This window comes from Zosterops lateralis (genome assembly GCF_965231275.1).
Source record: "Zosterops lateralis genome assembly, chromosome: 2".
In the NCBI taxonomy this organism is placed as follows: domain Eukaryota; kingdom Metazoa; phylum Chordata; class Aves; order Passeriformes; family Zosteropidae; genus Zosterops; species Zosterops lateralis.
Genome location: NC_139763.1, coordinates 73,408,359 through 73,425,627, shown reverse-complemented (window position 1 = coordinate 73,425,627; position 17,269 = coordinate 73,408,359). Strand labels below are relative to the sequence as shown.

At 43.7% G+C, this 17,269-nt stretch overlaps 1 protein-coding gene across 7 annotated transcripts in view; it reads left to right on the top strand.

Annotated features, from left to right (window-relative positions):
- The first annotated feature begins 6,942 nt into the window (after nt 1–6,942).
- Nucleotides 6,943–17,269, top strand: part of ZMYM2 (zinc finger MYM-type containing 2) — a 92,198-nt gene continuing 81,871 nt past the window's right edge. For all 7 annotated transcript variants that reach the window (XM_083854709.1, XM_083854707.1, XM_083854708.1 and 4 more), the window contains exon 1: nt 6,943–7,065. The gene's annotated coding sequence lies outside the window, so the exon portion shown is untranslated. The remainder of the gene's footprint in view (nt 7,066–17,269) is intronic.

Sequence of the window (17,269 nt, the reverse complement as noted above, 5' to 3'; positions counted from 1 at the left end):
TCCAACAGGAAAGGACAAGTTGCCTAAAAAAGCAATTTTGCTAGAACAGGATCACACATTAAATGAAACTGGAGAAAAATGGGTTTGCTTTGAAAATGAAAACATTCACCAAAAAATTATTGGTTTTTCCAGGTTTTTGTCTTTGAAGCACATGTCAAAATATTGCCAAACTATCATCACAGTGATTTGCAGTAAGAGAATCTTACTATGATTTGTAATAATTTGATTTTAAAATTAAATTTATTACAAGGAATATATTAAAGAATGTTTTTTAAACTGACTAAATTTAAGCATTATGAAATAAAATTCACCTGACAATTCCATATTTTGCAAGTTTGTTGTTTTTTTTCTCAGACAGCTCTAAATAATGCTAATTATTACCAGTTAAAAACTACATTGTGGCTCTTGCTGAGATAAAGCAGAAGCCAGGTCATCAGCCAAAGACTACTCATATATATATGTAGTACCACTTCAATTTCTGCAGGCTAGTAGTGCTGTTTCAAAACTGGGATATACATTATTCCCCTGTGCTCCCCATTGCCCCCCTTATCAGGCACTATCATTCATCTGATTGCACATGCAGAAAGATCAACATGTTGGTCCCACTGAAAATTGGCCAATTTTTAGCTGCAAGAATGCTCATGTCACCATAGAAAGGTGACATAAATTTATAGCTAGTCGCTGAGGAGAGGACAGGATTGCTACTTTTGGCAGCAGCTTTATCATGCAGCAACTTGCCTGTGGTGAAACCACGAAGCCTGATCTTATTCAAGTTCTTCAGTATGAGAAATACCAGGATAAAAAAAGGAATATCATAAGCCAGATTTAATGGAAAGAAACAAAGGTGAAGGTATACAGAAGTTATTTCATTCAGCACTATGGGATGTTGTTATACATCCCATAGGAGATTTTCAACCTCTTAAGTAGAAAGATCTTGTTTAGGAAACAAGAAAAGGTTTAACTTACCAAAGCCAGTACTTGATTAGTACTTGTGATCAAATAGTTTTTGAAATTCACAAGTGAAAATCTAGAAAGAAATAGGATTTAGAAAGAATGGGGAATTTTCTTTATATATAGGAATACATACACAGATGCTGCTCCAAAGATAGGTTATGGTAAGATGAGAAGCTAGGTTCATGCAACAACTCCCTCCTGCTGAAATGGAGTCATTCTCTCCTCCTTCAGGCTGCACACTCTTCTGTGCTATCTTTGTGGGGGCTTTGGTACCTGGCTGACACATAAGTCACTTCAACTCACTAAGGTGGCAAAAAGCTATTCGCTTTTTTTTTTACTTAATTGATTTAGTAGGTTGGAGAACAAATGTTATTAATGGTGGCAGGGCCCCAAAAATAGCTGAATGTCATAGCTGACAGCTTTCCTCAGCAAAATGTCACTAAACCAACATGAAATCATGCTATTTTAGACTTGGACTTACAGTTGAGGACAGGACAGTACAGAAAAAGTACTTGAAGAAAATGATCCTAAAAGCTGATGTTGTGTAAATTGTATGGAAAGAAGACAAAAGCAGGTCTGTATCTAAATCCCTTGATTTCATAAGGCAAATTTTGGTAAATTATGACCTAGTTAATCAAGTGAACTGAATGGAGGAGCTCAGAAGTCTGAAATGAAAATTATTTGCCCTTTCTTAAAGGGGCAAGTGCTAAGACAGTTCATAAAAAGGATCATGAAGTAGAGTGATTTTAGGGAAAGAGGGACTGAGTCACAGAAGAGTTTTGCTACACATTGAGAATCAGAGAAGGTGATATTTCCAGAGCAGAATGAAGGAAATGGCAGCAGGCAGTATTAAAAAGGAGAGTATCAAAATGAATGGTGTCTTCTAGTAGATTTCTTCGGGAGTTATTCTTGAGATTGATCTTATTGTTTGGCAAAGAAGAGAAAATAAATTTATTGCAGTGGCTGGTTTCAAAACTAGGCAGAGCTGCAGTGGGATGTCATATGGAAAAACAATGAGTGACCTTGATGATTGAACTAATGGAAACAAAACAAACTGCTATAATACAAAATGCAAGGTCATGCACTTGGAAGCTAACAAAAAATTTGCTGTTAATGGAGAACTTTCCTAGTAACTGAGTGGTAGAAAAGAACATAGGTACCAGTAGAATAGATGGTGGTTATCTAATGTACTTACGCAAAAAGGCAACTACACTCCCAAGACTGTAATATTTCATGGAAATCCTGATCTACTATACTATGTAGTAATTTAACCTAAAATGGATTATTATGGGAATTTGAACTCATATTCAGACAGAGGTGTTCAGACTGGGATGGGTAGCAATAAAGTCTAGTAGAATGACCAGTGGACTGAAGATGTGTTGAGCTAGAAGAGACTAAAAAATCTGTATTTCGTCTAGCAAAAGGAAGGCTGAGAGGGAATATGATGGCTATAAATATATCAGGGCTAAACACCAGGGAGGGAGAAGAGCTCTTTAAGCCAAAGGATGAATATTGGCACAAAAACAAATGGATTCTTGAATAAATTTAGTCTGAAAATTAGAAGGAGGTTTCTGACCACCAAAACAATGAAGTTCTGGAACAGATTTGCAACAGAAGTAGGGGGTAAACATATCAGGCTACCATTAAGATGAGGCTTGAAAAGTTTCTGCACAGGATTATATGACACAGTTTCCTCTAATAGCAAGATAGTGGACTCAGTGACCTAGGAAATCTCTTTCAGTTTTAAGATCCTATCTTCTGTTTTCTAATACCATTTTTCCATTAAGACAAAAGATTTATCCAACTAAAATCCTCAAATGTTTAAAAATTAATAAAAATTGCTTTGCAAGTAAAGATTATGTTGATTATTGTAAACCCTATTAAATTACTTCAGAAGAACAATTGGTAGGTATTATATTATTATTCTTTCAGTATGGGAATGTCTTCTGTGGGGAAGTTGCCCAGATCGAAACGTAAGTTGCTATTTACTGTTCCAAAACTTAAATATGGGATGTTACATAAAGGTCATTTGAAGGCACATTATATTATGCAATGAATGAATCATATCTAATAGGATAGGATATATTGTCTCCTTATTTAACGTTTAATAGATCACTTTTGGTTAAATAAACTGCAACTTAAACAGCTGAATGCAATCTGCTTATATATACATACTGATCTATTTATAAATCTTACAAAATGTATCTGTAGTTCAACAACCATAATGAAAACCACAGATAACATTCTGTACAAAGGTTTGGGGTGGTTTTTTTTTTTTTTTTTTTTTTTTTTTTTTTTTTTTTTGTAATTTAAAAAAACTCAATGGCTTCTCTTATGCTGAGTACTGAGTACAAACACACAGATATGGTATCATAGATTGATTTGGGTTGGAAGGGAACCTTGAAGGCCATCTGGTTCCAACCCCCCTGCCACGGACAGGAACACCTTCCAGTAGACCAAGTTGTCCAAAGCCCCATTGAACCCGGCCTTGAACATGGCCATAGGTGGGGCATCCACAGCTTCCCTGGGCAGCCTGTTCCAGAGCCTCACCACTGTCCTACTGCAGAGTTTTTTCCTAAGTATCTTTTCATTAAGAGCTTTAGTCTGCAAAGAACAGCTGCTATGCCTGATGAAACTCAAAAATCAGAACACTGACAGAAGAAGTCTTAGATAATAAAACCAAAATGATGAAGTCGTTACTGATCATAGGTGTTTTAAGATTCTGCTTTCTTTTGCTTTGTTTGATTTTGTCTTTTTAATTTCTTTTCCATCCACTACTATTTCTTGAAGTTGTGTTGAACAAACACTAGTAGACCAGGATTCCATTATGCCATGACTATGAGAACACAGGTTCCATCAACCTAGACAGTTTGTTCACATCCTTCTCCTTTGTGATGGCCAAGAGAAACCGAGGATAAGTAGATAAAGGAGTGAGATTAAGGACAGAAAAGAAAGAGAAATACTGGGGGAAATGGTAGAGGAATAAAGAAAAGTTGTTCTAAGTCTGGAACAAATGTCACTATTCTTTATTACGGATAAGTAATGCTGGCAGCAGGAGGTAGCTCTAAACTGTGTTCATCCTGTTCTTACAATACAATATGCATCACTTGAAGGCTGGCTTGGTAAGCGCTTTTAAGATTTCTGCTCAAACATAAACTTTACAAAATATATCAGATTACTCCTTCTCAGTTCGAATACAGTTGACTGCTTTTTTGAGAAAATATTCTTCCATGACAGAAGAACGTCACTCCTTTTGTAAGTTGATGAACAAACCGTTGGCTCAGCTTTGTTGAATTTATCTACTCCCAGTAGATATTTGACATTTTCTAGTAAGGTTACTGACATCAGGCCTGTCCATGAAAGCAGCGGCGTGGAGCCTATAAATACGTATGTTTCAGTTCTCTGGTGTTCATGAAGATATTTTGCTGCTTAGCATTTGAGCTAATGCTAACTCTTTCAAACCATAAAAAGAATTACTTTATATGAATTCTTCTTAAAAGTAATCTGAATTATACATGGTTCTAGAGGAAGAGGAATTTACATGGGTGTCTGAACTTTTTGTCCTTTTTTTCTGACATCAGTTGAAAAAATTAAGGGAAAATCATGGTGTATCTAATTATTTTTGGCTTTATTTCAACATACGAATTTAAAACTAAAGTCACATGTCTATAAGGGGACAACAGTTCTCTGGAGCTATAAACTTTAATATATGGAGTTACGGAGTTATAAACACATTTCATATTGTTCCAAAAGTGCAAGCAAAACCATTAAATTTTGTTGGAGCTGTATAATCTAAAACATTAATGAAAATGTTCTATTCCTACAGAATAGTCCTAGTAACACTGTTAGGTAATGTCTCTTGCTAGGGCAGTGTTAAGATGAAAAGTATTCTTCAGTTACTTTTTTTAATGACTACTAAGAGTGACAGGTTTCTCTTAATGTGTTCTTGATTAGAAAAACACTTGTTTTCTACCATCCATTGCTAGTGCTTAAGTCCTCTTGAATTTCTCCATGAGAACTTAAATGCTTATGGATAAGCATTGTTGTAAAGCAAAAGACATCTTCCCGAGACATATGACTAGGAAAGCTGGCAAATATGTAATATTGAGGACAACTCAAAATGGCTTTGAGTTTTACCAACCTAGAAGATATTCCAGGTTAATGATGAAGATGGTCAGGAGCCAGCTAACTTGATGGAGGGAATGGGATCCAATGTTGAAATTTCAACAGCTTTCTGGTTATGTAATTAGCGTGATACTGCAGATCAAATATAATTCAATTTATAGGGCAACATTGAGACCTTCAAAATGGGTGAGGATGCATCTTCATGGCACTTTCCTCCTTGGTTGTATTAGATCTGCATTAGACCATCAGCTCACATATATTTTTGCAGGCCTGAGCAAGCTGCTGCCAGCCCTGAGGGAATTCTGTCCCTCCACACCAAGCAGCCCTTCCAAGCGTCATCTGATGAGCAGTATCTTGAGAAAAAAAGCCTTAAAAACCAACAAAACCAAACCCGCATTAATTCTACTCAACAACATACAGTAACAGCGCCAGATGAGCTTTTGGCTTGAGTTGTTGACTGGAGCCTGTGTCTCCGGGTGCTATCATTAGGAAGAAATTAGATGTATTGTTGTGACAATAAATGAAAATTTCTCGTCTCCCCTACACGTGAAAATTATTCGGCAAACACATCAAAGGTGGTGGAGAGAGCAGCCATCCCTTCCACGAGCCCTGCCCGCGGTGAGGAAGGCTCTTCCTCCCTCAGGCTGACCCCGACTGGAAATGGCGCCCGCCGCTGGAACCAGCTCCCTGCGCACACAAGGGGCTCGCTCTGCCCGGGGGACGCTGCTCCGCGCGGTTGACACGGACTGATCCCGGCTAGAGGAGGCAGGGCGGGCATTGCGCTCTCTCTCTCCCTCTTCTGGGCAGAGAAGAATGGGTGGATGGAGCAGAGCGGGACCACCGCGCCACAAGGGCGGCCGCGCTCCGCTGGTCCTCGAAGGCGCGGGCGCTGGTGCCATGGCCAGCGCGGGGGAAGGAGCCGCGCAAGGGAGGCGCGCATCCTCCATTTTGGCGAAGGGCGGGCGGAGAGTTGGCTCCCGGCGCCTGGCCGGAGCTCCCGTCCCCACCCCGCAGGGCACCCGGCTCCTTTTCCCGCGGGAAAGCCGGACGGAGGCTCTTCAAATGGACGCCCCGCTGCGCCTCATGTTGGTTCCAATTGGTACCAAGCTCCCCGCGGCGGCTTCCGACAAAATGGAGGACGTCACCACCAGTGCCACCACCACCAGCACCACCACCAGGAGCCATGGCGGCGGCTGATATGGCGCCCTCCCCCGCGGCGGGCGGGGGCAGCAGGGCGGCCTCGGCTGAGGAGGCGCTGCTCGGTGGGGCAGGCTGCGGGCCAGGCGCCCTCCCTACGAGACGTGAACTCTCTTTTCCCTCTGGGAACGCTCCCATTAGCCATGCTCTGTCCATCATGGGAATGGCCCTAGGTTCAAAACCCTGGTGAGGGGAGGAAAGGAGCGGAGCGGGACCCCTCGGAGGAGCACTGCCAGCCCCTATGGCTCGGCGACGGAGCGGGAGAGGCGAGCCCGCGCCCCACGGTGGGAGCGGCGGGACGGGCAGCGCACCCTGCCCGCGGCCCGCGGGGCGCAGCGCCTCGGCCGCACCGGGAACTTGTGCAACTTGCCGCTGTCACAGGGCGGCGTGAGGAGCGCCAGCGCGACCCTCGGGCACGGGTAACCCCCCGGACGGTGGGCACCGATCCGGGTTCCATCAAACCTGATGGATCAAAGTGGGAAGAACCCCAAGCATGGCCAGGAGGAAGATTGGCAGTTTATAGGGTCAACCGGCTGCGGGCGGCTCTGATGGATGGGCGGCGCACCCACTCGGCTAGCCCAGCGCCAGGGCCCGCCCTCTGGGAAAGCCAATGCCGGGGCAGGGAGGCGGATCTCCCTGAGCTCCCTTGGCCCGGTTCCTCCTCCCCTTCTCCAGCAGCTGCGCTTCGCCCGGGACTGGACCGAGTTAGAGTTGAGGCGCCGGAGGAGTAGCGCAGAGTGCGTGCGGCCGCCGCGGGGGGGTCTGTGCCCGCGGGCCGAGGGGAGCCGGGTAAGGCGGGGGCGCCGCGCCTCACCGGGGCGGGCTGGCAAGGCGGGGGGCTGGCGGCGCTCAGCTGCCCCCAGGGCGGGGATGGGAGAGCAGCCGCCGTGCCTCCCAGCTACCCGGGCGAAGTGCCCCGCGGTGCCGCTGCCGCGCCGCCACCTCTGGCAGCGGGGCTGCGGGAGGCACCGGGGGCAGTCCCGCCACAGCCATCGCGCCGCGGAGGGGGCGGTGGGGTAAATGGGGGCGCCCGGGGGCAGCCTCGGAGGGGGGGCAGGGGCATTTGGGGGAAGGGCCAGGTCTGCTCTAGCGCCTCCTATTTTAACTCTCTCCCTCCCTTCGCCGCCGGGCCCTCGGCTGTTGTTCTGCCCCGGTGCCTCCCCCACCCACCGCCCTCGCCGCCTCCCCGCGGGTGCCTCCCTCCCCTTCTCTCCCCTTCCCTGCCCGGCGCTCCGCGGCTCCTGCCGCCGCCGCTGCTCCCCTCCCGTATTGTTCGGCTGGGTCCCTCTAATGGCGGACAGGAGGCGGTAGTGCTGCCGGCCGACTGCAGGGGGGCAAACCCGACACCGGGGGCAACTCCCGGGCGGGGGGCGCTGCTGCTGAGGGCCCCGCGGCCGCGGCTCGGGGCTGATAGGGCAAGTTCGCAGGTAACACTCGCTGCTCCCGCTGCCACCGCTGCCTCTCTCCCCCACACTGGAGGTAGAAGCCCCCGGTGCGGCGGCGGCCGGGGAGGACTCCTTATTCCTCCTTCCTTCAGCGGCGTGGGTGTGCCGTGAGGAGTACCCCACCGCCTCCGGGGAGGGCAGCGAATTTATTTGTTTGTTTGTTTATTTATTTATTTATTTGAAGGACCGGGATTAAAGGGAAGTGGTGAGTGATGCAGGCAGTACCTGCCCTGGCCAGGCGGTGGAAACGCTCCTCGGGGGCGCTGCCTGATCCTCGCTGCCCCCTGTTAACCCCGCGCCTTTCCCTCAGGCTCCAGCCCAGTTTGGTGCAGCCTTGGCAGCCGCCAGCAAGGAGAGGGAGCTCCATTGTGAGTGTTACTTGTATATCTGTTTCTGCTTACAGCGGGCCTGAGCCATTCCCCCCGCCCTGTATTCTCCGGGGGCGGGGGTGGAATGAGGTCCCTCCAGCGCTGGGTGGGGAAATTTCTGTGTCCAGCAGCTGCTGCCCTGGGGCGAAGCCCCGGTAATGGCTGTGAGGCGGCTCCTCCTCGGGGTGGGCGCTGCTGCTGCAGACATCGCTCCTGCAATACCAACTCCGGCAGGCAGACGACGGGCTGCTGCTGCTGCTCACGTTACCCGGCTCGGGAGGGAGGAGGAGGAGGGCATATTTCGGGTGCCCTCTAGAGTTCTGGAGCGGGCATGAAAATCCGTGACAAGACACCTTCAGCCATCTTGAATTTTTTTTTCTCCCCCCATTGCTCGAATCGCATGTCCCGCGGGTTATCTCGAAGCTGGGAAGAGGCATGGGAGGTTTAAAATCACCCAGCAGTGTGCCATAGAGAAGCGCACTCCATCATCTCTTTGTGCATTTGGACTGGTTCTCTGCACCCACAGATTTGTTTCGGTGGTTTTGTTGGGTTCCTTGGCTGGGCTTCTGAGCCATCTGCTTTGCCCCTTCCCCAAAAAGCTGGAGGACACAGGGGAAACCCACAGGTTCTCAAAAGCAAGCATTTTTGGTCTTTAGTCAGTGTGGGATTTTGAGTGCAGATTGTGATCTCTGTTGGGTGCTAGGTTGGCTAAGGAGAGGCTCGTTCCCAATCCCTCTGGGTAGGGCTGGGATGTAACTTGACTCTAGATTCTGCCCTTGTTAATGTTGTGGCTGTGTTTCAGCTGCATCCCGCAATCGCCAAGCAGTGCCGCGAAGGAGCAAGTGAGGCCGGAGCGCTGGGGAGAGGCCGGGGCGCTGCCGCGGGGGCCCGGGTGCGGTGCGCGGGCTGTGCCGCCAGGGGCGCCCGCGGGCAGCGCCGCGGCCCCGCTGGGAACGTGCAGCCCGAGAACAAAACAAAAAGGCAGCGCCTCTCTTGCCTGCTGGGTCCCTCGCTTGGCTGCAGCACGCGTTCAGGTGTCGCCGTCTTTTCCAACACTCGTATCTCGATCTTTTCCCCCCATTTTTATTTCTGTCCCTTGCCGTGTTACGTGGTAGGTTTTCCAGATACGCAAAGGTTGCAACTTTCTTTGTCGCTTTTTGGTGGCTTACACATACAAAGAATGAGCACTTCGCTGCAAAACCTCACTGCTTAGGATGAGAACATCAGATCTGGATTTATTTTGAGCATCTAAAATTATGAACCACATCAAAGACTTGTAAGAGTTTGCATGGCATGTTATCGTTAATAAAGTGGTCTGTTCCAACCCTTGACTTGCTACAACAGTTTAAAATTTTTAATAGTAATTTTTGAATTCTTACCATATCTTGGATGCAAGGCTACCATCTAATTTTACTTCTGATTCATTATGCATTCCAGTCTAACAGTTCTGTTTTTTTCTGAAGATCTTTAATGTCAAAAAAAGTTAATTCTAGAAGCAATCAAGGCAAATAATGCTTTGGAAGGAGGGGACTGTTGCGTACTGGAGCTGGTTTGACCAAAATTATTGCAGCTTTGTGTGGTTGCTTATGATAAGATGAGAACACTGCCCAGAACAGCTGTATGGCTAAGATTCAGTAAACCTTACTAAGACTCAGTAAACGTCTTGCACAAAAACATCCTGGTAGGTGGCACATTGTGCTCCTCCAGCTGCAGCGATGGTGGTGCAGCCTTCTTATGGCATGTGATAGGACCATGCTGTTCTGGGAGGGAATGTATTTGGTGCTCAGTGCTGCAAGGTCATCTCTAGGAACCAAACTCATCAGCTGTGTTATTAGGTGGTTAAACTAAGTAACTTGTTTCAATAGAAGAGTGTCTTAATTAGAGCAATAAATTCACTGTATTATCTACTAAATTTGCTTTGTATTATTGTTATTAATCCTCTTAGACCTCAAATATGTGATTGCATTCTACTCTTGCTTGCCCTGTAATAACATGCTAAGAGGGATTTGCATCAGCAAGAATGTCAAAGTGGCAGTGAAAAAGTGAAAGTAAGTTTCTTTGTCTTTTATAGAGCTTGTTCAAGTATTCAGAGGGATTTAGTACAAAGCTGGTACAATGTCTTTCAGATTTTTCTGGGGTTGTTTGGGGTTTGGCTTTTTTTTGGTCCTGCAGCGTCCTGAATTGTCTTGTGTTGTTTGAGAAGTTTTCATTTTGGTTTTGAGGACTAAGGACAGAATTACTGAAGTTCTGTCACATTATTTGACTTTGCACTCAATTGATAGACCCTGCAACAAAAGCAGTATTGGGGAGTTCTGTTGAGAACGTATAGCAAGAAGTGTTACTACTGGAAAATTCACTGTTCGTGGGGAGCTTTTTATTTTTTCCATCACAATTAACAATGAACTCAACTGATTTGTGGGAAGGGATTGAAATTTGAGTTCACAAGAGTTCAAGAGTCAGGTGTCCTGTCTGAGAAGTTCGAGGTTATGTTTGCCTTACGAGGGCCTTAAAAGCCCCCTGTGTTGCAGTGGAGTTTTGTGTCCACTGAAATTGTGTTTATCTCCACAGCTCTTTTCAGCTTCTTAAATTTGTTTCAGTGATTTAATCTTAGTAGGTGAATGCTCTTGTGTGGCTAACTGGGTTGCTTTACACATTAGAGTTCAGATGAAGCTTAGCTTATATTCCATATTTGTAGCTTGCCCTATGTGATGCTGGCAGATATGGCTGGCAGTAGATGCCAACTTGATGTATGAACGATTAAATTTAGATGCTACTATTTACATTCTTCATTTTGGACCAAGATTTGCAAGTTTGTCTGATAGCATTTTGTACTTCTAAGAGAAATTTTTGGTAGAAGGAAGAAGTGTGAGACTTCTGGAATGCAGTTGTATGTTATAGCCTCTTCAGTTAGGATTTTCACTATATTGATTTTTATATCATAGTTTTCCAGCTGCCCAGTGGATTCCAGCACCTCCTGTTTGTTGCCCATGCTGTGTGTATTGGTTTAAATGCACTTCATTGGGACTGTTCATCCTGCCACCTATTTTGGGAGAGAAGTGCTGATTCATTTGTGACTGTTCTCAGGTGTTTCTGTGGTTTCTGTGGTTTGTGTCTTTGCTGTCATGTGGGTCTCCATCCCTTACCCCTGCTCAGATGGTTAAGCAGCATTCATTGCTGCTGTGGTTGGCCTGATTGAATACAATCCTGTGTGTGCCCAGGTGGCCAAGAAGGCCGATGGCATCCTGGCCTGGATCAGCCATGGTGTGGCCAGCAGGACCAGGGCAGTGACCGTCCCCCTGTCCTGGGCACTGCTGAGGCCACACCTCAAATCCTGTGCTCAGTTCTGGGCCCCTCCCTGCAGGAAAGACATTGAGGGGCTGGAGCGTGTCCAGAGAAGGGCAGCGGAGCTGGGGAAGGGTCTGGAGCACAAGTGCTGTGAGGAGCAGCTGAGGGAGCTGGGGGTGTTCAGCCTGGAGAAAAGGAGGCTCAGGGGAACCTCATCACTCTGTGTAACTGCCTGACAGGAGGGGGAAGCCGGACGGAGGTCAGCATCTTCTCCCAGATGACAGAACAAGATGGCATCAAGTTGCACCAGGGGAGGTGTTGATAAAGTTTTTCACTGGAAGGGTTGTCAGGCATAGAAACATGCTGCCCAGGAAAGTTGTGGAGTTGCCATCTCTGGAAGTAATTAAAAGATGTGTAGGTGTGAAGCTTAGGGACATCGTTTAGTGGTGGACGTGGTGATGCCAGTTTAATGGTTGGACTTGATCTTAAGTGTGTTTTCCAACCTAAATGATTCTGTTATTTCAATGCCACTTATTTATACTTAAATGATTTTGACGATTTAAAGCTTTTCTTTTCCATGAACTTCCAGAAATTATCAATTTTATATGTATTCTGTGAAACTCAGTGCCACTGGAGTTCAATGGGACGTGCACACACAGAGAGTTTGATGACATGTATGTGTGTATGAGAATATCAGCAGTTGCAATAGATGAGATCAGTGACTGTCCTTTATGGACAGGGTCCACAGAGGGTTTCTCCTGTCTTCTCCTGAAGTATCTCATGGACTAGATATGCCAATGATGAAAGTTGTTTTCTTGCTCCAGTTTCCTGTCAGAACAAAATTATTTCAATCAATCATTATAATGCAGATTTTATTAGTCCAGTGTAAGTAAAATCTACAGAGATTGGTAGTTTTTGTGTTCAAGTGACAGTTTCCAGTGATAAGATTGCCACCAACATATTTTTCGATTTGCTCTTGATTCAGAGGCTATTTGTCCTTATTCTTAAATGCTTAATTTTTGTCTGTGTTTCCTAAATTTTTTGAGATTACTTTACTTTGACTTCTTTCTCTGCCCCTTTCTCACCATCAGCTATTAGGGAATAATCTTATAGGGATAGCATGGACTCATCACAGAGGTGGGGTGCAGAAGCAAATGTTCAATGATCTGAACAGAGTAGCTGCAATACGGGTTTGAAACACTCAGGGGTTGTCAGTCCTCTAGCCAGCTGTACTGAGTGTCACTAGCACGGGAGGATTTCGATGGGTTTGTTTGGTTTTTGTAAGTTTGTTTGAGATGAGGCTACTTGATGGTGTTTGTGTTGTGCAAAGCTTTGTGTTTGGGTCTCTAAAAAATATAACGTGTAATGTGTTACTTCTTTATTTAAAAGGTTTATGAAGTTTATTATACAACTTCTTTAACCCTTCCAAGACAATCAAAATCCTTCAGTTGGCATCACTGTAGCTTCCAAAGGCTGTAATACTGACATTTGTGTACCTAGTGCTGTACAGGAATCTGTTCAGGCATAGTCCCTGCTCATCAGTTTTACCCCTAACACAGTCTTGAGCAGGATGTCATCTCAGTTCCACCTTTCCCCCATGGAATAGTCGGTACAAAGTAACCATGTGTGCTTGGGCACAAGCTGCCAGTTGGGCACTGATGGCTAACTTAGATACTTGCTGCTTAGATATTGGAACCAGAGTTACTGATATGACTTTTGCTGGGCCAGATCATTAGGAGAGATCAGTGGCATTATGGAAGAGTTTGTGTTGGTTTCTACATTTAGTTTTCTCCAGTCTTTTGCTGTGAAAGATGGCATGGAAGAAGATAGAAAATCATGCATGAATTGTATGGGTTATGCCAAATTTTAGTAATTGAGGGCTGCTTACAGCTCACAGTCAGTCCAAGAAACATTTATTTTCCTCCTGCAGGCTTTTGTTGAAGTGTATTGGCAACTTATCTTTAGGCTCTTCTGTGCAATGCAACTATACTGAACATTAAAAAAGTTAATTGATTTCAGTTAACTCATAGTGCTTTTTTTTCCTTTTCATTTTCCCCTCTCCTTGAAAGTAACCTTGGTGAAAACCTTACTTCTTTTTTGAGTTCTTTTTCCTTAGATCTGTGTAAGATCTTTCCAGCTTGGTATTTACTCCTAGTACTACATCAAATTTCTCTAAAAGTAATTTTTTTCATCTCATTCATAAAGTCAGCTGTCATGCCTGTATGGATGACCTTCAAGTCTCTCTCTTCTAGAATTGCTGCCCTCTAAACCAGCTAAATCTGTGTGTGCTTTTGACTTGTCTTTGTGGATTGTCTGACCTTTAGCTGAGGCTACTATTGCAAAGGAAAACTCTGTGCTATTGCTTGTAGAAAGCAGCGTCATGAGATCTTTGGTTCAAGCCCATAATCTAGCTCTGGTTTTACACATACCACAGACTCCTCTAAAAAAGACTGTCGATTTCTCCTGCATAGTAAGTGGTGTCTTAACTGTTAATCAGCAATTAAGTGTTTGTTATTTAGTTGTGTTAGTAAATCACATGAGTACATCTCATAGTGTGCCTTTGATCTCTATATCCTGTGGTAACAGTTTTTCTTAACAGCTGTGGTAAGAATGATCCTGTTGATATGGGTTCAGAGTCCTGTACTAGAGTGCTTTCCTGGACATCTCTTTTGATTGTCTGGTCCTTTTGCATTTTATAGTGGCAAAACCAACAGGTTTTACTTACCTTTAATCTAATGTTGGGATTTAATTGTGATGGGTGCTATCTGTTTTTTGTTGTTAATGAGGTTGTAAGGACTGTTTAGGAAGTGACATCATGGGCATGTGAACAATTTCGTTCATTCTGCTATGATGCTTCTCGTGCTTGGAGAAGTTCTGCATGTGTACCCTTGCAAGCAAGTCAGTTCAGCCTGTTAATGCAAAAGAAGCTGTCTTTAGGAAATAGAACCTGCTGAAAACAAACCCAAACCACTACCTTTCCTGTCACCCTTGGATTCAAACACACCATCCTTAGAACAAGAGCTAATTGTAACTGTTGTTTATGGTGGTGCTGTTTCCTTGTATTCTCATTTTTGTCTCTCTCCATCTGCTGCCCCTTATGTTTAGATTGTTTGCTCTTTGAACAGTTGTACTCTGTGTTTGCACAGTGGCTAGCATGATGTGGTCTACAGCTTTGGCTCCTGTGAGTCTGTGATAACAGTTGTGATCTATGGGTGTGGTATTGGTGTCTTTTTTTTTTTTTAATGTGTGTGTGTGGAAAGGGGAAGACGACCTAGTGTTCTCTTATAACCTGAAATAATGTAATTTTCTTTGAGCAACTATTGATTGTTAATATACCAATCTATAAAAGTTCAAGAATTCTTATTAAGCTGACAGAATTTATAAGACATCTTCTGAGTTTACAACTTGTGCTTGCATGTGTGCATGTTTGGGATTTCATTTATTATAATAGTAATTAGTAGTAGTAGTAGTTTTGCTTGTAAGGATTATGTTTTTTTGAAAAAAAAAAAAAAAAAAAAGTTCATTCAGGAAATGATGTTTTGTTCTGGTAGGTGATGCCCCATTAAGGAAGCCAAGTAGTATCTAGAGAGGCCAGGTAAGAAGTCCTTTGTAATCCAGGTAATTAAAAAAAAAGAAAATCACAATTTAGAAATGAAGGAAAATGGAGAGCACAGCAAAGGTGATTTGTTTTTTACCAGAAGCAAACATTGGATATTTGCCATCATCGCTGTGTTTGACCATCGTTATGTATGCTCCTATCCAAAGAATTAACAAATAGAAATAGTGAGATGGTCTGACTAATATTGGGTATAGTGCAGTAATGACCTGAACTAAACTCAGCTTTTTTTAGTAGTTTAAAAGGACTAGAAAGTTTGGAGAAGATACACAAGAATTACTTAAGAGGGAGTAGAAAACATGCTTTCTATTAACAGACTTCAGAAACTCCATCTACTCCTCAATTAAAAGAGAATAGATTAGGGTGTGACTTAATCCTGATCTAGGAGAGACTGTGCACTCAATAATATTAGATAATAGGATGGGCTTCTTCCATCTCCCTTTCCATCCCCATTATGGAGGGTTTAAAAAGCTCCCCTGCTAGGAAAGTTAATGGATTTTTTTTTAATTTAAGGCTCAGAATATACTTCCAGTTGCATACATGGATTCAAAAGACAAAATACTGGCTTAAAACAAATACTACCTTGTATATTTTTCATGGGTTTAAATTTAATGTATATGTATTGACTGTATATATTAATGTATATAATGGCTGCATGACCATTTAAACCAGACTAACTTAGGTCTGACATTGTCCTTTTCTGTTTGTACCAACATCAGCCTTTTCTGGCTTTTTTTGACTGTTTTATGTTTTTAATTTTGGGAGTCAATTTAGGTCCATGAATCATCACAATAAAATTTGGGGATGAGGAACTATGTAGATGTAGAGTTCTTGTTCTTGTTTTTTTGTGTTTCAGCTTTCTACCATCTTAGCTCCCATGATGGACTGGCTGTTGGAATCCTTAAACAGCTAGAGAGAAAGGGGAAAGAAAGGGAGTAGGAATTCAAAACCACAGTAGTCCTGTCCAGGACTGGATGTGGTTTGTAGTTGTGGAACTGTGGCCTTAACAAATACAGTATGCATTTTATTTAAAAATAAGACTACCTTTTACGTTTTAAAAACAGTTGGATAACCTGGAGCCCTGATTGCATAATGTAACTTGCAGCCAGCCAGCCAGTGCAGCTGTGAAAACCTATCATACTTGCCTTGCTGACCAGATCTATTCTTGCCTTGGATCCCGTTTCCTGTCAACCTTACCTCATATAGAACTTCAACTATTTTGTGGCTGTTTTTTTCTTTTTATTTTCTCCCACTTCCTTTTCTATCTCATTTTGTTTATGGTGATAAGTTTTTCTTTCCTTTGTTATACTGTAGCTTCACTGTCTGTTTACTTGGTCTTAGTCTACATGGATTTCCTTCCTACATATAGCACAATATTAACTTGCTCTTTTAAATTCAGTTTTCTTTGATCTGAATTACTTGATGCATTGAGTACTCATCACTGCAAATAAATTGTAAGAAGCTTCTCCATGCCAGATCCAAAATACTAGGTTGTTAGCCAATACTTGATTATTTCTTAGGGATGAAAAATCTGGTTGAGGCTATTAGCTGATGTTAGTTACAATAAAGGCAGAGAAAATGGTCTGTCTGTAAACTTGTTCATTTACAGACTCTGGTATGACAGTTCTCCTCTTTCTAAGCATATGCAAAAATAAAATATTTTAGATGCATTAGTCAAAAAGATTTTTGCAGTCAGGCACTGAGAAGTGATGTGCCATTCGGCATGGTGGGTACCACTTACCCATGCAGAGCTACTTGTTCATAGGTTGTGCATATATGAATGTAGACTGAATGCTAGTTTAAAATAAAAATTAAAAAATCCCAACCAGTTAAGAAGAAGCACTAATGAATAATAATGTTAAAAGTCCGTATTGTTAGTTTAAAAGTGTTTTCATTTCCAGAATGTTTGGGAGTAGTACAATCTTGGCACTAAAAGGATAGAAGACAGCTTTGGCTAGTCCAGGTGAACAGCAGGTAGAACACGAATAGTGCACCCTAGCAGGATGAATGTGAACAGCATACTGGATTGAAAGAAGCAAGGTGGTAGCCAGCAGTTTAAGGAAAGTGATTGTTCTGCGCTGTCTTATACGGGAGAGCACATCTGCAGTGTTTAGTCTGGGTTTGGTTAGATACAGATATTCTGGAGTAAGCCCATTGTAAGACCAGAGTGTTTGAACACATAACAAAGAAGGCAAAGCTGAGAAAGAGGGATGTGTTCAGTCTAAAGAGAAGGCTGAAGGGACAGGTTACTGCTGTCTTCAACTTCCTAATGGGAGGAT